Raw genomic sequence first — 18920 nt, forward strand, 5'->3', positions numbered from 1 at the left:
GCTGAGGCGGGTGGATCACTTGTGCCCAGGAGTTCAAGCCTGGGCAACATGGCAAAACCCTGTCTCTACAAAAATAAAAATAATAATTAGCTGGCATGGTGGTATGTGCCTGGAGTCCCAGCTACTTGAGAGGCTGAGGTGGGAGGATCACTTGAGCCTGGGAGGCAGAGGCTGCTGTGAGCTGATAAAAGAAGAAATGATGAGTCCTATACAAAATGTTAGGAACACATTCTGAAAGTCCAGCCATAACTTGACTATCACTTGGATGAAGTAAGTTTGTTACCTTTCCACAGTACCCAATATTTCCAATATTACTCATCTGTTGTAGCACTTTCTTACTTAAGTCCAGGTTAAATGCTTTTTTAAAGTTACATTAAATATAGCTTTGGAGAGTGGACTCTAATTCTCCATACAAAAGGGAAACCTGTAGAATTCATCCATTCTGCTAAAAAATACAATTTTGATTTCTGTTGTCCTCACATACAATATTAGTTACAGAGATTCTCCCCAGCTTGTAGCTGGTACTCTTCATTGCATTTCATGCTTTGGCACAAATGCACAGAAGTACAACACAAAAAGGGAATGGAGTTCTATGTTCCTGATCTCTTCACATCAGACCTCATCTCACCAACATGGCATAAAAGGTGTAGCTACAACATTTGCATACAAATTTCATGCCTTAAGAGGTAATAACATAGTAGAGGAAAAGAAGATCTGCCATTAACGGGTCCCTTTTGGATGAATTTGTACATGACTTTAAGTGATGATCCTCAACTCATTTAAGATTAAAGAGCCAAGCATATTGCAGTGGACATACAGAAAAGTCATGATAATCATTGAGGATTTACTAAGACTCTCCATGTCTCAGCTTCAAGCCAGTGGCAAGTAAAAAAGAGAAAAGAAAATAATTTACAAAAAGAATCTCCATGCCAGCTTCCACTGGCTAACAAAGGAGATAAGTAGTGTTGGCAAAGATGTGGAGAAATGGGTAGGCTTATGTTTTGTTGGAGGGGACCTATAAAATGTTGTAACTGCTGTGGAAAGTAGTATGGCAATTCCTCAAAAAAGTAAACAGAATTACCATATGATCTGGCAATTCCACTTCTGGAAAATTCCACTTCTGGGAAAGCAGAGACTTGGAGAAATATTTTAGGCACACGCATTTTCGTGGCAGTGTTATTCACAGTAGCCAAAAAGTGGAAGCAACCCAAGTGTCTATCGATAGATGAATGGATAAACAACCTGTGGTATATAATACAATGGAATACCATTCTTCCTTAAAAAGGAAGAAAATTCTTACACATGCCACAACACGATGCACATTGAAGACATTGCGCTAAATGAAACAAGCCATACACAAAAGGACTAATACTACATGATTCTAATTGTATGGAATACCTAGAGTTAGTAATATTTATAGAGACAAAAAGTAGAATGATGGTTGCCAGGGGTTGGGGGAGGGAAAAAAGAAAGGGGGTGGGTACACAGTTGAGTTTTACAGAATGAAAAAAGTACTGGAGATGGATGGTGGTGATGGTAGCACAATCATATGAATATACTTAATGCCACTGAACTGTGTAATTAAAGATGGTTAAAATGATTTGTTATGTATATTTACCACAATAATAAAACTCCACTGCAAAAAGAAAAAAGTGATTAAGACCAGATAGAAAACTAGCAAGGGAATAGAAGACTTGAATAGTACTGTATACCAACCAGACCTAAAGACATTATACAACACTGCACCCAATAATAGCAGAATACACATTCTTCTCTCGGGTGCACATGGAATATTGCAGGTTAGGCCATATGTTAGGTCATAAAACTAGTCTCATTAAATTTAAAAAGGCTGAAATTGGCCAGATGTGGTGGCTTGTGCCTGTAGTCCCAGTATTTTGGGAGGCCAAGATGAGAGGATCACTTGAGCCCAGTAGTTCGAGACCATCCTGGGCAGCATCAGGAGGCCCTATCTCTACAAAGATTAAAATGAAAGAAATAAGATTGAAAGCATTTAAATTTTCTTCATTTTTTTTCTGATCACAATGAAAGATTAGAAATTAGTAGCTGAAGGAAAATTGGAAAATAAGTGAAAATTAAAGCATACACTCTAAATAACCAGTGGGTCAAAAAATTAATCACAAGGGAAATTAGAAAATACTCTGAGAACAAAAATGAACACAACATACCAAAATTTATGGGAGGCAGTGAAAGCAGTTCTCAAAGGGATTGACATTGATTGATGGATTGACATTGATTGATTGATTGATGGATTTAGAGACAGAGTCTCATTCTGTCGCCCAGGCTGGAGTGCAGTGGTGTGACCTTGGTTCACTGCAGGCTCCAGCTCCCGGGCTCAAGTGATTCTTCTGCCTCAGCCTCTTGAGTAGCTGGGATTACAGACATGTGCCATCATGCCCGGCTAATTTTTATATTTTAGTAGAGATGGGGTTTCGCCATGTTGGCCAGGCTGGTCTTGAACTCCTTACCTCAGGTAATCTGCCTGCCTCAGCCTCCGAAAGTGTGGGATTACAAGCATGAGCCACCATGCCCGGCCTCAAAGGGAAATTTATAAACACCCACCTTTAGAAAGAAGAAAGATCTCAAAGCAATAATCTAAGTTTCTTCCTTAAGGAAGTAGACCAATAACAGGCTCTGAAATTGAGGCAATAATTAATAGTGTACCAACCAAAAAAAGTCCAAGACCAGATGGATTCACAGCTGAATTCTACCAGAGGTACAAGGAAGAGCTGGTACCATTCCTTCTGAAACTATTCCAATCAATAGAAAAAGAGGGAATCCTCCCTAACTCACTTTATGAGGCCAGCATCATCCTGATACCAAAGCCTGGCAGAGACACAACAAAAAAATGGAATTTTAGACCAATATTCCTGATGAACATCGATGCAAAAATCCTCAATAAAATACTGGCAAACTGAATCCAGCTGCTGCTTGATCCACCATGATCATGTGGGCTTCATCCCTGGGATGCAAGGCTGGTTCAACATACGCAAATCAATAAACGTAATCCAGCATATAACCAGAACCAACGACAAAAACCATATGATTATCTCAATAGATGCAGAAAAGGCCTTTGGCAAAATTGAACAACCCTTCATGCTAAAAACTCTCAATAAATTAGGTATTGATGGGACGTATCTCAAAATAATAAGAGCTATCTATGACAAACCCACAGCCAATATCATACTGAATGGGCAAAAACTGGAAGTATTCCCTTTGAAAACTGGCACAAGACAGGGATGCCCTCTCTCACCACTCCTATTCAACATAGTGTTGGAAGTTCTGGCCAGGGCAATCAGGCAGGAGAAAGAAATAAAGGGTATTCAATTAGGAAAAGAGGAAGTCAAATTGTCCCTGTTTGCAGATGACGTGATTGTATATCTAGAAAACCCCATCGTCTCAGCCCAAAATCTCCTTAAGCTGATAGGCAACTTCAGCAAAGTCTCAGGATACAAAATCAATGTGCAAAAATCACAAGCATTCTTATACACCAATAACAGACAAGCAGAGAGCCAAATCATGAGTGAACTCCCATTCACAATTGCTTCAAAGAGAATAAAATACCTAGGAATGCAACTTATAAGGGACATGAAGGACCTCTTCAAGGAGAACTACAAACCACTGCTCAATGAAATAAAAGAGGATACAAACAAATGGAAGAACATTCCATGCTCATGGGTAGGAAGAATCAATATGAAAATGGCCATACTGCCCAAGGTAATTTATAGATTCACTGCCATCCCCATCAAACTACCAATGACTTTCTTCACAGAATTGGAAAAAACTACTTTAAAGTTCATGTGGAACCAAAAAAGCCTGCATTGCCAAGTCAATCCTAAGCCAAAAGAACAAAGCTGGAGGCATCACGCTACCTGACTTCAAACTATACTACAAGGCTACAGTAACCAAAACAGCATGGTACTGGTACCAAAACAGAGATATAGACCAATGGAACAGAACAGAGCCCTCAGAAATAATGCCGCGTATCTACAACCATCTGATCTTTGACAGACCTGACAAAAACAAGAAATGAGGAAAGGATTCCCTATTTAATAAATGGTGCTGGGAAAACTGGCTAGCCATATGTAGAAAGCTGAAACTGGATCCCTTCCTTACGCCTTATACAAAAATCAATTCGAGATGGATTAAAGACTTAAATGTTAGACCTAAAACCATAAAAACCCTAGAAGAAAACCTAGGCAGTACCATTCAGGACATAGGCATGGGCAAGGACTTCATGTTTAGAACACCAAAAGTAATGGCAACAAAAGCCAAAATTGACAAATGGGATCTAATTAAACTAAAGAGCTTCTGCACAGCAAAAGAAACTACCATCAGAGTGAACAGGCAACCTACCGAATGGGAGAAAATTTTTGCAATCTACTCATCTGACAAAGGGCTAATATCCAGAATCTACAATGAACTCAAACAAATCTACAAGAAAAAAACAACCCCATCAAAAAGTGGGCGAAGGATATGAACAGATACTTCTCAAAAGAAGACATTTATGCAGCCAAAAGACACAGGAAAAAATGCTCATCATCACTGGCCATCAGAGAAATGCAAATCAAAACCACAATGAGATACCATCTCACACCAGTTAGAATGGTGATCATTAAAAAGTCAGGAAACAACAGGTGCTAGAGAGGATGTGGAGAAATAGGAACACTTTTACACTGTTGGTGGGACTGTAAACTAGTTCAACCATTGTGGAAGTCAGTGTGGCGATTCCTCAGGGATCTAGAACTAGAAATACCATTTGACCCAGCAATCCCATTACTGGGTATATACCCAAAGGATTATATATCATGCTGCTATAAAGACACATGCACACGTATGTTTATAGCGGCACTATTCACAATAGCAAGGACTTGGAACCAACTCAAATGTCCAACAATGATAGACTGGATTAAGAAAATGTGGCACATATACACCATGGAATACTATGCAGCCATAAAAAATGATGAGTTCATGTCCTTTATAGGGACATGGATGAAGCTGGAAACCATCATTCTCAGCAAACTATCGCAAGGACAGAAAAACCAAACACTGCATATTCTCACTCATAGGTGGGAATTGAACAATGAGAACACATGGACACAGGAAGGGGAACATCACACACCGGGGCCTGTTGTGGGGTGGGGGGAGAGGGGAGGGATAGCATTAGGAGATATACCTAATGTTAAATGACGAGTTGATGGGTGCAGCACACCAACATGGCACATGTATACATATGTAACTAACCTGCACATTGCGCACATGTACCCTAAAACTTAAAGTATAATTTTAAAAAAAAGGAAGTAGAAAAAAGATAAGCTAAACCCAAAACAAGCAGAAGGTAGGAAATAAAGATTAGAGCCAAAATAAATAAAATAGAAAATATAAAAACAATAGAGAAGATCAATGAAAAAAAAATTGCTTCTTTGAAAAGATAAACAAATTGACAAACCTCTAACTAGATAGATAAAAAGAAAACGAAGACTAAAGTTACCAAAATCAGGAATAAAGGGACATTACTAATGACCTTAAGAAATAAAAAGGATTAAAATGGAATACTGTGAACAATGAATGCCAAAAATTGGATAACTTAGATGATATGGACAAATTCCTAGAAACATTATCAAAATGGACTCAAGAAGAAAGAACATCTGGAGAGACAAATAACAACTAATGAGATTGAGTTAGTAATCAAAATACTTCTAGCAAAGAGAAGCCCAGGACCAGATTACTTTACTGGTTAATTCTTCCAAATTTTAAAAGAGGAATTAATAGCAATACTTCTCAAACTCTTCCAAAAATCAAAGAAAATATAACTTCCTAACTCATTCTGTGAGGCCATCATTACTCTCATACCAAAAATGGAAAAAGATATTACAAAAAAAGAAAACTGCAAAAGCCCTCAACAAAATAATGACAATATCCAGCAGTATGTTAAAGAAGATTATACACCCTGACCAAGTGTTCTTTATCCCAGCAATGCAAGGTTGGTTCAACATATGAAAATGAATTAATACTGTAATACCATATTGTTAGAATAAAGGGAAAAAAAACACATGATCATCTCACTAGACACTGTAAAAGCATTTGGTAAAATCCAGCAGCCATTTATGATTTTAAAAAATTCAACAAACTAGGAATAAAAGGTAATTTTCTCAATCTAATAAAGGGTACCTATGAAAACCCACAGTTGGCTGGGCACAGTGGCTTATGCCTGTAATCCCAGTACTTTGGGAGGCCAAGGCGGGTGGATCACTTGAGGCCAGGAGTTCAAGACCAGCCTAGGCAACATGCAAAACTCCATCTTTACTAATAAGAAAACTAGCCAGGTGTAGTGGCACACACCTGTAATGCCAGCTACTTGGGAAGCTGAGACATGAGAATCACTTGAACCTGCGAGGTGGAGGTTACAGTGAGCCGATAACACACCACTGCACTCCAGCCTGGGTGACAGAGTGAGACTCTGTCTCAAAAAAAAAAAAAAACCCACAGCTTTAACATTATACTTAATGGTGAAGACTGAAAGCTTTCCCCTTAAGGTCAGGAACAAGAAAGAATGTCCTTTATCCCCATTTCTATTCAACATTTTTCTGCAAGTTCTAGCTAAGACAGACAAGAAAAAGAAAGAAAAGGCATCCAGATAGGAAAAGAAGTAAAATGATCTCTATTTGCAGATGATGTGATTTATGTCTAGATTTTTTTAAGAGATGGGGTCTCACTGTGTTGCCCAATCTGGGTTCAGACTTCTGGGCTTAAGTGGTCCTCTCACTTCCAACATCCTGAGTAGCTGGGACTACAGGTGTATGCCATCACATCCAGCTTATATCTAGAAAACCTTTAAGAATTCACATAAAAACTGTTGGAACTAGTAAATCCAGAAAAGTTGAAGATGCAAGATCAATATACAAAACTCACTTGGATTTACATATAGTAACAGTAAATTAAAACATTTCCATATATAGCAGCACCAAAAAGAATAAACTATTTAGGAATAAATTTAACCAAGGAGGCACAAGTCTAATACACTGAAAAATACAAAACATTGCTGAAAGAAACTAAAATCTAAATAAATGGAAAGACATACCTTGTTCATGGATTAGAAGTTCTGATACATGCTGCAACTTGAATGAACTTTGAATATTTTATGCTAAGAGAAAGAAGCCAAACATAAAACTTCAACCTAAAAAGACTTCCACACTCAGGCCTGAAAAGCCTCAAGTTTTGTTGAACGGCAGGAACGTGAATGCTGGCAGTTTCAAGTTGGTTGTAGAACTGAAACCTCAAGCATAAGTGAAAATTACACAATCACTTAGTTTTTTTTTTTCTTAAGAACATTTTTTTATTGAGATATGCCACAGAAAATACAATTCATCCACTTAAAATATACATTTCAGTGGGGTTTTTTTTTTTTTTTTTTTTTTTTTTGAGATGGAGTCTCGCTCTGTGGCCCAGGCTGGAGTGCAGTGGCACAATCTGTGCTCACTGCAAGCTCCGCCTCCCGGGTTCACTCCATTCTCCCACCTCAGCCTCTCCGAGTAGCTGGGACTACAGGCGCCCGCCACCACGCCCGGCTAATTTTTTTTTGTATTTTTAGTAGAGACGGGGTTTCACCGTTTTAGCCAGGATGGTCTCGATCTCCTGACCTCGTGATCCGCCCACCTCAGCCTCCCAAAGTGCTGGGATTACAGACGTGAGCCACCGCGCCCGGCGGGTTTTTTTTTTTTAAAGTGTATTCAGAGTTGTATAACCATTACCACAACCAGTTTTAGGCTATTTTTACCACTCCATAAAGAACTCCTATACCCATTAGCAGTCATTCTCTGTTTACTACAGGCAACCACTAATGTACTTTCTGTCCTGTAGATTTCTTTATTATGGACATTTCCTATAAATGGAATCACACAATATGTGGTCCTCTGTGACTGGCTTCTTTCACTTAGCATCATGTTTTTAAGGTTCATCCATGCTGTAGCATATACTAGTACCTCATTCCTTTTTATGGCCAAACAATATTCCATTGTATGGATATGCCACATATTTATCCATTCTTCTGTTCAAGATGGTGTTTGTGTTGCTTACACTTTTGGGGGGGTTATTATATATGTCACTGTTAAGAACTTTTTTTTTTTTTTTTTTTTTTGAGACAGAGTCTCTCTCTGTCACCCAGGCTGGAGTGCAGTGGCGCAATCTCGGCTCACTGCAAGCTCTGCCTCCTGGGTTCACGCCATTCTCCTGCCTCAGCCTCTCCGAGTAGCTGGGACTACAGGCGCCCGCCACCACGCCTGGCTAATTTTTTGTATTTTTAGTAGAGACGGGGTTTCATCGTGGTCTCGATCTCCTGACCTCGTGATCCGCCCGCCTCGGCCTCCCAAAGTGCTGGGATTACAAGCGTGAGCCACCGCGCCCGGCCAAGAACTTTTTTTTTTGACATGAGGTCTCACTATGTTTCCCAGGCTGGTCTCAAGTGATCTTCCCACCTCAGCCTCCCAAGTAGCTGGATCTACAGGCACATCCCACCCTGCCTGGTTTGTTGTAGACATTTGTGTACAACAAATTTTTACATGGACTTATGTAGTTTTCTCATCTTCTTGTCCATCTTCTAGCCTGCTACCAAAGTGTTTTTGAAATTGATCTTGTTACTTCTCTTTAAGCTGCTTCATTTGTTTCCCCTTTGTAATTTGGTTAAAGTCCATGATCTTGGCTTGAAGAGGCAAGACCCCATAGTTTATGGAACATTTTAAGCCCACTCCTTGATCTATGAGCTGCAGAATGGATGTTGTATTAGCAGACAGGAAAACAACATTAATCTCCTTGTATCATCATTAGAGCTCCTGGCTGACTGGTTACATTGTCAATGAGCAGTAATATTTTGAAAGGAACAGTGGGCTTAAAATGTTCAATAACTATGCTGTCAGCAGATGTGCTGTCATCCAGGCTTTGTTGTTCCATTTATAGACCACAGACAGAGTAGATGTAGCATAACTCTTAAGGGCCCTAGGATTGTGGGACTGGTAAGTGAGCACTGGCTTCCACTTAAAGTCACCAGCTGCTTAGCCCCTAATGAGAGACAGCCTGTCCTTTGAAGCTTTGAAGCCAGGCATTGACTTCTCCTCTGTAGCTATGAAAGTCCTAGATGTCATCTTTTTTTAATAGAAGGCTGTTTTATCCACATTGAAAATTGTTGTTTAGTGTGGCCACCTTCATCAGTGATCTTAGCTAGATCTTCTGGGTAACTTGCTGCAGCTTCTATATCAGTACTTGCTGCTTCACCTTGCACTTGTATGTTATGGAGATGGCTTCTTTCCTTCAATATCATGAGCCAACCTCTGCTAGCTTCAAACTTTTCTTCTGCAGCTTCGTCACCAATCTCAGCATTTATAGAATTGAAGAGAGTTAGGGCCTTGCTGTGGATTCAGCTTTGGCTTAAGGGAATGTTGTAGCTGGTTTGATCTTTTATTCAAAGCACGAAAACTTTCTCCATATCAGCAATAAGGCTGTTTTGCTATCTTATCATTTTTATATTCACTGGTGTAGCACTTTTAATTTCCTTCAAGAACTTTTCCTTTGCATTCACAACTTGGCTAACTGGCACAAGAGTCCTAGCTTTCAGCCTTTTGGCTTTTGCCATGCCTTTCTCAATTAGCTTAAGCATTTCTAGATTTTGATTTAAAGTGAAAGATGTGCAAGTCTTCCTTTTACTTGAACACTTAGAGGCCATTGTAGGGTTATTTATTCGCCTAATTTTAATATTTTTATTTCTCAAGGAATAGGGAAGCCCAAGGAGAGGGAGAGAGACAGAATGGCTAGTCAGTGGATCATTCACAACACACAGAACTTTATAGATTAAGTTCACTGTCTTATATGGGCACAGTTCATGGCACCCCAAAACAATTACTATAGTAACATCAAAGACCACTGGTAATACATCACCATAACAGTTATAATAATAATGAGAAAGTTTAAAATATTGCAAGAATTACCAAACTTGACCCAGAGACATTGAAGTGAGCACATACTGTTGGCAAAATGGTACCAACAGACTTGTTTGATACAGGGTTGCCACAAACCCTCAATTTGTAAAAAACGCAGGGTCCATGAAGCACAAGAAGATGAAGTACCATCTGAGGTGTGTCTGTATTTTCTTCCATGCCGTTAGGTGTCTTCATATAACCTAAGTTTTAAATTTTGCTAGACAATAACTTAAGTAATTTTAGAACATTATAAGTTACTTCCCCTTGAAGGATCGCTTGTGATTAGGAGTTTGAGACCAGCCTGGGCAACATAGTGAGATCTTCTCTCTATTAAAATTAAAAAAGAAATAGCCAGGCATGGTAGCAATCCTCCCACCTCAGCCCAGCTACTTGGAGGGCTGAGGCAGGAGGATGACTTGAGCCGGGAAGTTAAGGCTGCTGTGAGCCATTATTGCGCAACTGCACTCCTGCCTGGACGACAGAGCAAAACCCTGTCTCCGAGAAAAAAGAAAAAAAAATTTACTTCCTCTTTGATTATAGAACTTTCCCATGTATCAAGTTGATTAAATGGAGATAATTCAAACATTAAGTCAATTATTCCATGCCTCTTGGATTCTTCTATATTTACCTCAATATATATAGAGAAATACATATACATACAAATCAATTAATAATTTGAAGTTTTTTCCATTTACTTGGTACTTAAAATGCAGGTGGAAATATGATATAGGATGGTTAATCATACATTAAGAAAATTCTTTTTGTACACTTGACAGTCTTGGCTACAAACCCAATTCTCTGCTTTCTTATTTCCTATGGGCACTTCTCTGATGATACATATGTATGGCTTGTGGGAGGCAGTTGGCTTTTGTTTCCTGTGAGACAGATATCTATCTGTTCCTTCCCTTTAGAAGTAAAGAGGATATTGGTTAGTTCATTTCAAGATCTGTAAGTTAACATTGGACAGCCTGAAATGCATAATCTTTTGTTTTTGTTTTTGAGATAGAGTCTCACTCTGTCACCCAGGCTGGAGTGCAATGGCACAATCTCGGCTCACTGCAGCCTCCATCTCCTGGGTTTAAGCAGTTATCCTGCCTCAGCCTCCAGAGTAACTGGGATTACAGGCACCTGCCACCCCACCCAGCTGATTTTTGTATTCTTAGTGGAGATGGGGTTTCACCATGTTTGCCAGGCTGGTCTTGAACTCCTGACCTCAAGTGATCCACCCTCCTCAGCCTCCCAAAGTACTGGGATTAAAGGCGTCAGTCACTGCACCTGGTCTGAAATGCATAATCTTTTAAAACTGAAAGCCATATCTAATAGTGTTCTTAATTTGTCAAGAATCGTATGAGAAGTGCCAGTGCCCTTTGCCTGTCTAGCTATAAATGGATGATCATGCCCATCCTTTGGAGTCAGCAGTTTTGGTTCAGTCCTTTGGTCTCTGACTACTCACAGTCTGCAGGAAAGAGCAGGTTGTGACACTTGACTAGTTTATGAGAGCAGAAGCTGTTACGTGACACTTAGCACATACTGCTCCCAGAGGCCCCAGATGGATCATTAATGCTTGGAACGTGCGTGCTTTATGAAGAAGCCGTCTAATCAACAGAGATAGATTCCCTAATACCCATATCATCTTTCGTTAACTCTCTTAAGAGTCACCCTAAAATTACTGTGCTGATCACTGTAATTTCATTAAGCATCCATTACAAAACAAGCCCTCAGTTTAGCTTTTATTTAACAAATACATTTTTCTCCTTTAACTTGTGCCCTGCCATTTATCATACATTGCAGCTTTAGAATAGTAGAATATTTGTGTTGAAAATGTCTTGGCGTTCTGGTTTATTATCAGGTTTACAGATCTGGGACTGAAACCCCCACAAGGATAAATGGCTGCCTCAAGGCTGTTTTGTGAGTCCAGGGCATTATGTAACCAGCTTTCAGTACTTTTGCTTTAAGGGTTGGGTCTTCCTTTTTTTCTCTTTTTTAAAAATCAGTGCCTCTGTTTATACACAATGACGTTTTTAATTTAAATATGGGGCTAACTCTAATAATTTTTAAGTGCTTATCGTGAGAAGTGGTAATCCAATTCCCTGTTTCCTTATCTCTAAAATTTCTGCTGTCCAGAAACAACCACTTTTAATTTTTTTAGCTGTTGTCTTTAGGGTTTGATGGTACAAGGTTGATAATACAAGAATAACCAACTGGAATAGGGAAAATATTTATACTTTCAGTAAACTTTTCTTTGGTTTTAGATTTTATATCTAAGAGCTTGTGTTGCATTACTGTTTTCTTGCCCTGGAAAACCCTAACTGAATGTAATCAAGATGCCCCTAAAGGTTTATTTGAGAGCTTTATTTTGAATGAAAAATCTCATTGTTTTCTGATAAAATGCTAGACCTAGAAATGGATTGGTTAAATCTAAAGAATAATGAAATCACTTAATCTAGTACAAAATAGTTTTAATAAATGAACAAAATATTTTAGTGCTGCCTGAGGTAATTTAATCTCAGATTAACATTGAGAATACAGTTTTATTGGGGGATGTACTTCATTAATATGTGGGCCACTGAAGAAAAGATTGGATATTTCTTACTGGAGATAAGTGGAATTAAAAGAATTAATGGGTTGGACTGGTTTAGCAGGCATATATTTATGTGTTATGCTTTACTTGAATTCTAAGCTTTTTTGCCTAACATAAAAGCTAATAATTGGCTGGGCGTGGTGGCTCATGCCTGTAATCCCAGCACTTTGGGAGGCTGAGGCAGGCGGATCACGAGATGAGGAGATCGAGACCATCCTGGCTAATACGGTGAAACCCCATCTCTACTAAAAATACAAAAAATTAGCCAGGCGTGGTGGCGGGCACCTGTAGTCCCAGCTACTGAGGAGGCTGAGGCAGGAGAATGGCGTGAAACCGGGAGGCGGAGCTTGCAGTGAGCCAAGATCGCGCCACTGCACTCCAGTCTGGGTGACAGAGCGAGACTCTGTCTCAAAACAAAACAAAACAAAACAAAAAGCTAATAATTTATCAAATACTAAGTTCTGTGTCAGGTAGTGTGCTGCGTGTTTAAATAGAAGTTAGGAAATTAAAATAGTTTCTATTCTCAGGAAGTTTATAGACTAGTCAGTAAAAAAAAATCAGTAATTAAAACTCAGTAAAGTAAAACTTTTGTTTATGGTTATAAAAGAATATCAGACCAAATCTCTGATGAGACTACTGTAAAAACTGTTTAAAATACAAAAATAAATATCTTTGAAGGCATTGGGGACTAACCAAGGCAGCCAAGTCAAATTTGGCAGGAGCCAAAATTATAGAGAAAAATTCTATTGAGTTGAACCCATATTTACCCCTGCTTTTTTCCCTTAGGGCGGTGGCTAACTCTTCACATGGGGTAAAGGCCAGACAAAGCAGTGGTCCAGAGTTTGTTTCAGAATCACTGAGTAGCAGGACTAAAATTTGAATTGAGGGATTCTGAGGCAGCCAAGATGTTGAGGGTCCAAGATCCTAGGAAAAAGACAACCTCAAGAGTGATGAGGCCCGGCGCGGTGGCTCATGCCAGTAATCCCAGCACTTTGAGAGGCCGAGGCAGGCGGATCATGAGGTCAGGAGATCGAGACCATCCTGGCTAACATGGTGAAACCCTGTCTCTACTAAAAATACAAAAAATGAGCTGGGTGCAGTGCTGGGCAACTGTAGTTCCAGCTACTTGGAAGCCTGAGGCAGGAGAATGCGTGAACCCGGGGGCAGAGGTTGCAGTGAGCCGAGATCACGCCGCCACTGCACTCCAGCCTGGGCAACAGAGCGAGACTCCGTCTCAAAAAAAAAAAAAAAAAAAAAAGAGTAATGAGCTCAGCCGGCATGGTGGCACATGCCTGTAGTCCCAGCTACTCAGGAGGCTGCGGCAGGAGGATTGCTTGAGCCCAGCAGTTCGAGGTTACAGTGAGCATTGATCACACCACTGCACTCCAGCCTGGACAACAGAGTGAGACCCCATCTCTTTGGGAAAATAAAGAGAAAAAGGGTAGTAAACTCAACATTTGACTTAGCTTTTGCTGTTAAGGTATTTTTCAAATTCAGAAGGAGAAATTCAGTAGAGAGCTATTACCAAAGACTTAAAAACTTAAGCACAGTTTTTGTTCTTACAGGAGTAGGTAGACAAAAAAATTAGATTTTTTTTTTTTTTTTTGAGACGGAGTCTCGCTCTGTTGCCCAGGCTGGAGTGCAGTGGTGCAATCTCGGCTCATTGCAAGCTCCGCCTCCTGGGTTCACGCCATTCTTCTGCCTCAGCCTCTCTGAGTAGCTGGGACTACAGGTGCCCGCCACCACACCCGGCTAATTTTTTTGTATTTTGAGTAGAGACGGGGTTTCACTGTGGTCTCAATCTCCTGACCTCGTGATCCACCCGCCTCGGCCTCCCAAAGTTGCTGGGATTACAAGCGTGAGCCACTGTGCCCGGCCTAAAAATTAGATTTCAAGGCCAGCCAAATGGGAATGACAATTGGAAATATTCCAGGCCTTCAGTTGAGACCTCAAAAAATTATGTCCTACAAATAAAGGTTGACCAGAAGTTATCAGCTTGAAATCTAACTTCAAAACTTTGATTGAATGAGGTGATCAGCCCTTATTCTAGTTACCTGCCAGAAGAAACTTAGCCTCTATACTCTTTGAAACATAGTATCCTGCATTCCATCAAAATACCAGGCATGACCAGGCACAGTGGCTCATGCCTGTAATCCTAGCACTTTGGGAAACCAAGGTGGGAGGATTATTGGAGGCCAAGAGTTCAAGACCAACCTGGCCAACATAGTGAGACTCTGTCTCTACAATTAATTAATTAATTAATTAAAATGCCAGGCATGCCAATAAGCAGGATCAAATGAATGAAAATCAAGAGAAAGAATGACAGGAAAAGAAGAGGTGATCCGGATATTGGAACCCTTAGATAGGCTTTTAAAATAACCGATTTATGAGTTTAAGGAAACAGATGAAGAGATAGTTTTACCGGAGAACTGGAATCTGTAAAATAGAATCAAATGAAAATTTTATTTTATTTTTTGAGACAGAGTTTCGTTCTTCTTGCCTGAGTACAGTGGTGCAATCTCAGCTCACTGCAACCTCTGCCTCCCAGGTTCAAGTGATTCTTCTGCCTTAGCCTCTTGAGTAGCTGGGATTACAGGCACCCACCACTATGCCCGGCTAATTTTTTTTTTGTTTTTTTAGTAGAGATGGGGTTTTGCCATGTTGGCCAGGCTGGTCTCAAACTCCAGACCTCAGGTGATCCGCCCACCTGGGCCTTGCAAAGTGCTGGGATTACAGGTGTGAGCCACTGCGCCTGGCCAAATGAAAATTTAAGGATTAAAAAATTCATTAGCTTGAGATAGGAACTCCCATATATGTGTTTCACAACCACTCAACACAGAAAAGACTTGTGAATTAGAGGATTGATCAGTAAGAAATACCCACAGTGAAGCACCGGAAATGAAAGGATGAAAAAAACATAGTGTAATGGAGACAAGGGACATAAAAGAAGGGTTAAGACACATACAATTGGGTTATACTAAGAGAAAAGAGAGGGCTAGGAGTGTCATAAGTGCTAAAAGTCAAGGACAGTGAAAAAAATCTTTAATTGCTAGAGAAAAAAGATATTAGGTTAAGAGGAATAATAAGATCAATAGCTGATTTCTCAATAGGTAACAGAAAGAGGACTTGTCACCAGCAGGCCTATTCTGAAAGAAAAAGGAAGTTCTTGTAGCAGAAAGAAAATAATCCCATAGGGAAACAAAATTTCAGGAAGGAATAAAGAACAGTGGAAGAGTAAATGTGAAAGTAAATATATATGAATATTGACTGCAGTGTAATAAAAGTATCTTGTTTAAAGATATATGTAGGTTAAAAATTTAAGATAAAATGGTTCAAAAGTTAGGAGGGGGACAGTAAATGTAATTAAGGTGTTGCAAGGTCTGAATTGTTCAGGAAGTTAGAAAATTAATTTGTTGTAGACTCTGAATAAGTGAAGGGTTGCACATTGTAAATCTCTAGGGCTACACTCTGCTACAGTTGACATTGGCTGCATGGAGTTATTGAGAACTTAAAATGTGGCTATTCTGAGTTGAGATGTGCTGTGATTATAAAACACCAGATTCTGAAGACTTAGAAGACTTAATATAGAAAGAGAGAATGTAGGCCGGGCGCAGTGGCTCACTCCTGTAATCCTAGCACTTTGCGAGGTCAAGGCGGGTGTATCATGAGGTCAGGAGATCAAGACCATCCTGGCTAACACAGTGAAACCCCGTCTCAACTAAAAATACAAAAAATTAGGCGGGCACCTGTAGTCCCAGCTACTTGGGAGGCTGAGGCAGGAGAATGGTGTGAACCCGGGAGGCAGAGCTTGCAGTGAGCTGAGATCGCGCCACTGAACTCCACCCTGGGGCACAAAGCGAAACTCCGTCTCAAAAAAAAAAAAAAAAAAAAGAATGTAAAATACCTCATTTAAAAAATACTGATTACATGTTGAAATGATAATATTTTTAATATATTTGATAAAATATATATATATTTTTTACTTTTTCAGTGTGGCTACTATAATTTTAAATCACATATTAACAATTAAAATAAAAAATGGAAAATAAGAGGCTAATAGAAGATAAGTAGAATATTAACACTTGATTCATCAAAAATAAGGCAGGAAAGGAGAGAAAAGGAACAAAGAACTAAGGGTATAGTAATAGATGTAAACCCAAATATGTAAAACTCACATTATAGGTAAATAGGCTGAATATTCCAGTTAAAAGACAAAGATTTTCATATTAAAAACAATAGACCCAACCATGATTTGTGTATAAGAGACCCACTTTAAATGGAAAGACTGAAAGTAAAAGAGTTGGAAAAGATGTACTATGCGAGCACTAACCAAAGGACTGCTGGAAGAGCTGTACTAATTTCAAAGCATCATTTCTCAGAAAGAAATATTACTAGAGATCGATATTGTCCATAATGATAAAGAATTAAAACAATAACAATAGCCAAGGCACTCTTAGAAAACAACATGGGAAGACTTCATGCTGCCCAGTAAGACCTTTTAGGCACTAAGAGCACATGATAAATTCATATGTATCAGGTAACATAGCCCCAGAGAATATAAAGGAAAACTGATAGAACTAAAAGGCGAAATAGGCATATTTGGAGATTTTAACACGCTTCTCTCATTAACGAATAGAAAAAGCAAATGAAATTTAGTAGAGCTATAGAAGATGTAAGTAATGCTATTAACTACTTTGTCCTGACTGATCTATAAAACACTGCCCCAGACCACAGTGGATTGCACATTCCTTCTAATTGGCCACAGTATATTCATCAGAATTGGCCACATGCACTGTCAAAAGATTTGAATGAATTAAAGTCCTTCAGAGTAAGTTATCAAAATTGAGGGGAAAATGTGATCTAATCAAAGTAGATGAACAAAAGCATTTGATAAAATTTAACTCCTGTTTATTAGTTTCAAAAAAAAAAAAAAAAAAAAGCCCCACAGAACAAATTTCTAACAAACTTGGAATAAAGGGACTTTTAAAAAGATGATAAAGGGCATTTACAAAAAAATATTTATAGTGGACATTAAGCTTAATGGTGACTTATTGAAAGCTTTCTTCCAGAGATGAGGAAAGAGACAAGACCCTGCCCTCATCACTTCTATTCAGTTTTGTATGTAAAGCTCTATTGAGAGGCTGAGGCAAGAGGACCCCCTGAGGCCAAGAGTTTGAGACTTGCCTGGGCAACATAATGAGACCCCCGTCCCTACAAAAAATTAAAAAATAAAGTTCTAGTCAGTGCAGTAAGGCAGAAAGAGAGATAAGAGGTATAACAATTGGAAAGAAAGAAAGAAAATTGTTTCCTGACATGAGTATGATGTAGGAAATACTAACAAAGATGCACGTAAAATATGAGAGTTAATAGCAAGTGAAAAAAATTTCAGGATCTAATTATTGTTATTGTTATTATTTTGAGACAGAGTCTTGCTCTGTCATCCAGGCTGGAGTGCAGTGGCGCTATCTCGGCTCACTGCAAGCTCCACCTCCCGGGTTCACACCATTCTCCTGCCTCAGCCTCCCAAGTAGCTGGGACTACAGGTGCCCGCCACCACACCTGGCTAATTTTTTTTGTATTTTTAGTAGAGACTGAGTTTACTGTGTTAGCCAGGATGGTCTCAATCTCCTGACCTTATGATCCGCCCGCCTCAGCCTCCCAAAGTGCTGGGATTACAGGCGTGAGCCACTGCACCTGGCTCTCGAAAGATCTAATTTTTATTAGCATTTAAAAAATAAATTATAGCCAGGCTTTGCTATGCCTGCAGCAGATTAGACACAGAATGCCTGATTTAAAAAGCTGATAACACCAAGTGTTGGCAAGGAAGCAGAGAAACAAGAACACTTGCACACTGCTGAGAGGGCTCTAAACTGTTCTAGCCAGTTTGGAAAACGTTGGCAGTATCTGCTGAAGTTGAATAGTCACCATAAGAATCAAAAGCTGGAAACAACCCAAATAATCATTAAGAATTGAATGGATAAATGAATTGTGATATATAAGGTACTACAAAACAAGCAAAAAAAAGAATAAACTGTTGCAACATGCAGCAGCATGGATGAATCTCACACATGTAATATTGAGCAGAAGCAGCCAGATGCACCAGAGTCTAAACTATGATTCCATTTAAATGAAGCGAAAACAGTGGTGAGATTAATCTCTTATGATGTCAGAATAGTGGTTATCTTTAGGGGAACTGAGGGATCCTTTCTGGGATTCTGATTACATTCTGTATCTTGATTTGGGGGAGGCGGCTACATGGTATATTCACTTTGTGAAAATTCTTTTAGCTGTACTTATCATTTGGGTACTTCACATATATTGAGCAAAAATTAAGGAAAAAAATTTTTTGGTAT

The 18920-nt window shown here is 39.3% G+C and overlaps 1 protein-coding gene across 10 annotated transcripts in view; it reads left to right on the top strand.

Annotated features, from left to right (window-relative positions):
* The window catches only part of SPECC1L (sperm antigen with calponin homology and coiled-coil domains 1 like), a 149180-nt gene that overhangs the window by 100942 nt on the left and 29318 nt on the right, over positions 1 to 18920 (top strand). The gene's annotated exons all lie outside the window — the stretch shown is intronic.

The sequence above is a fragment of the Symphalangus syndactylus genome, chromosome 18, assembly GCF_028878055.3.
Source record: "Symphalangus syndactylus isolate Jambi chromosome 18, NHGRI_mSymSyn1-v2.1_pri, whole genome shotgun sequence".
Taxonomy (NCBI): domain Eukaryota; kingdom Metazoa; phylum Chordata; class Mammalia; order Primates; family Hylobatidae; genus Symphalangus; species Symphalangus syndactylus.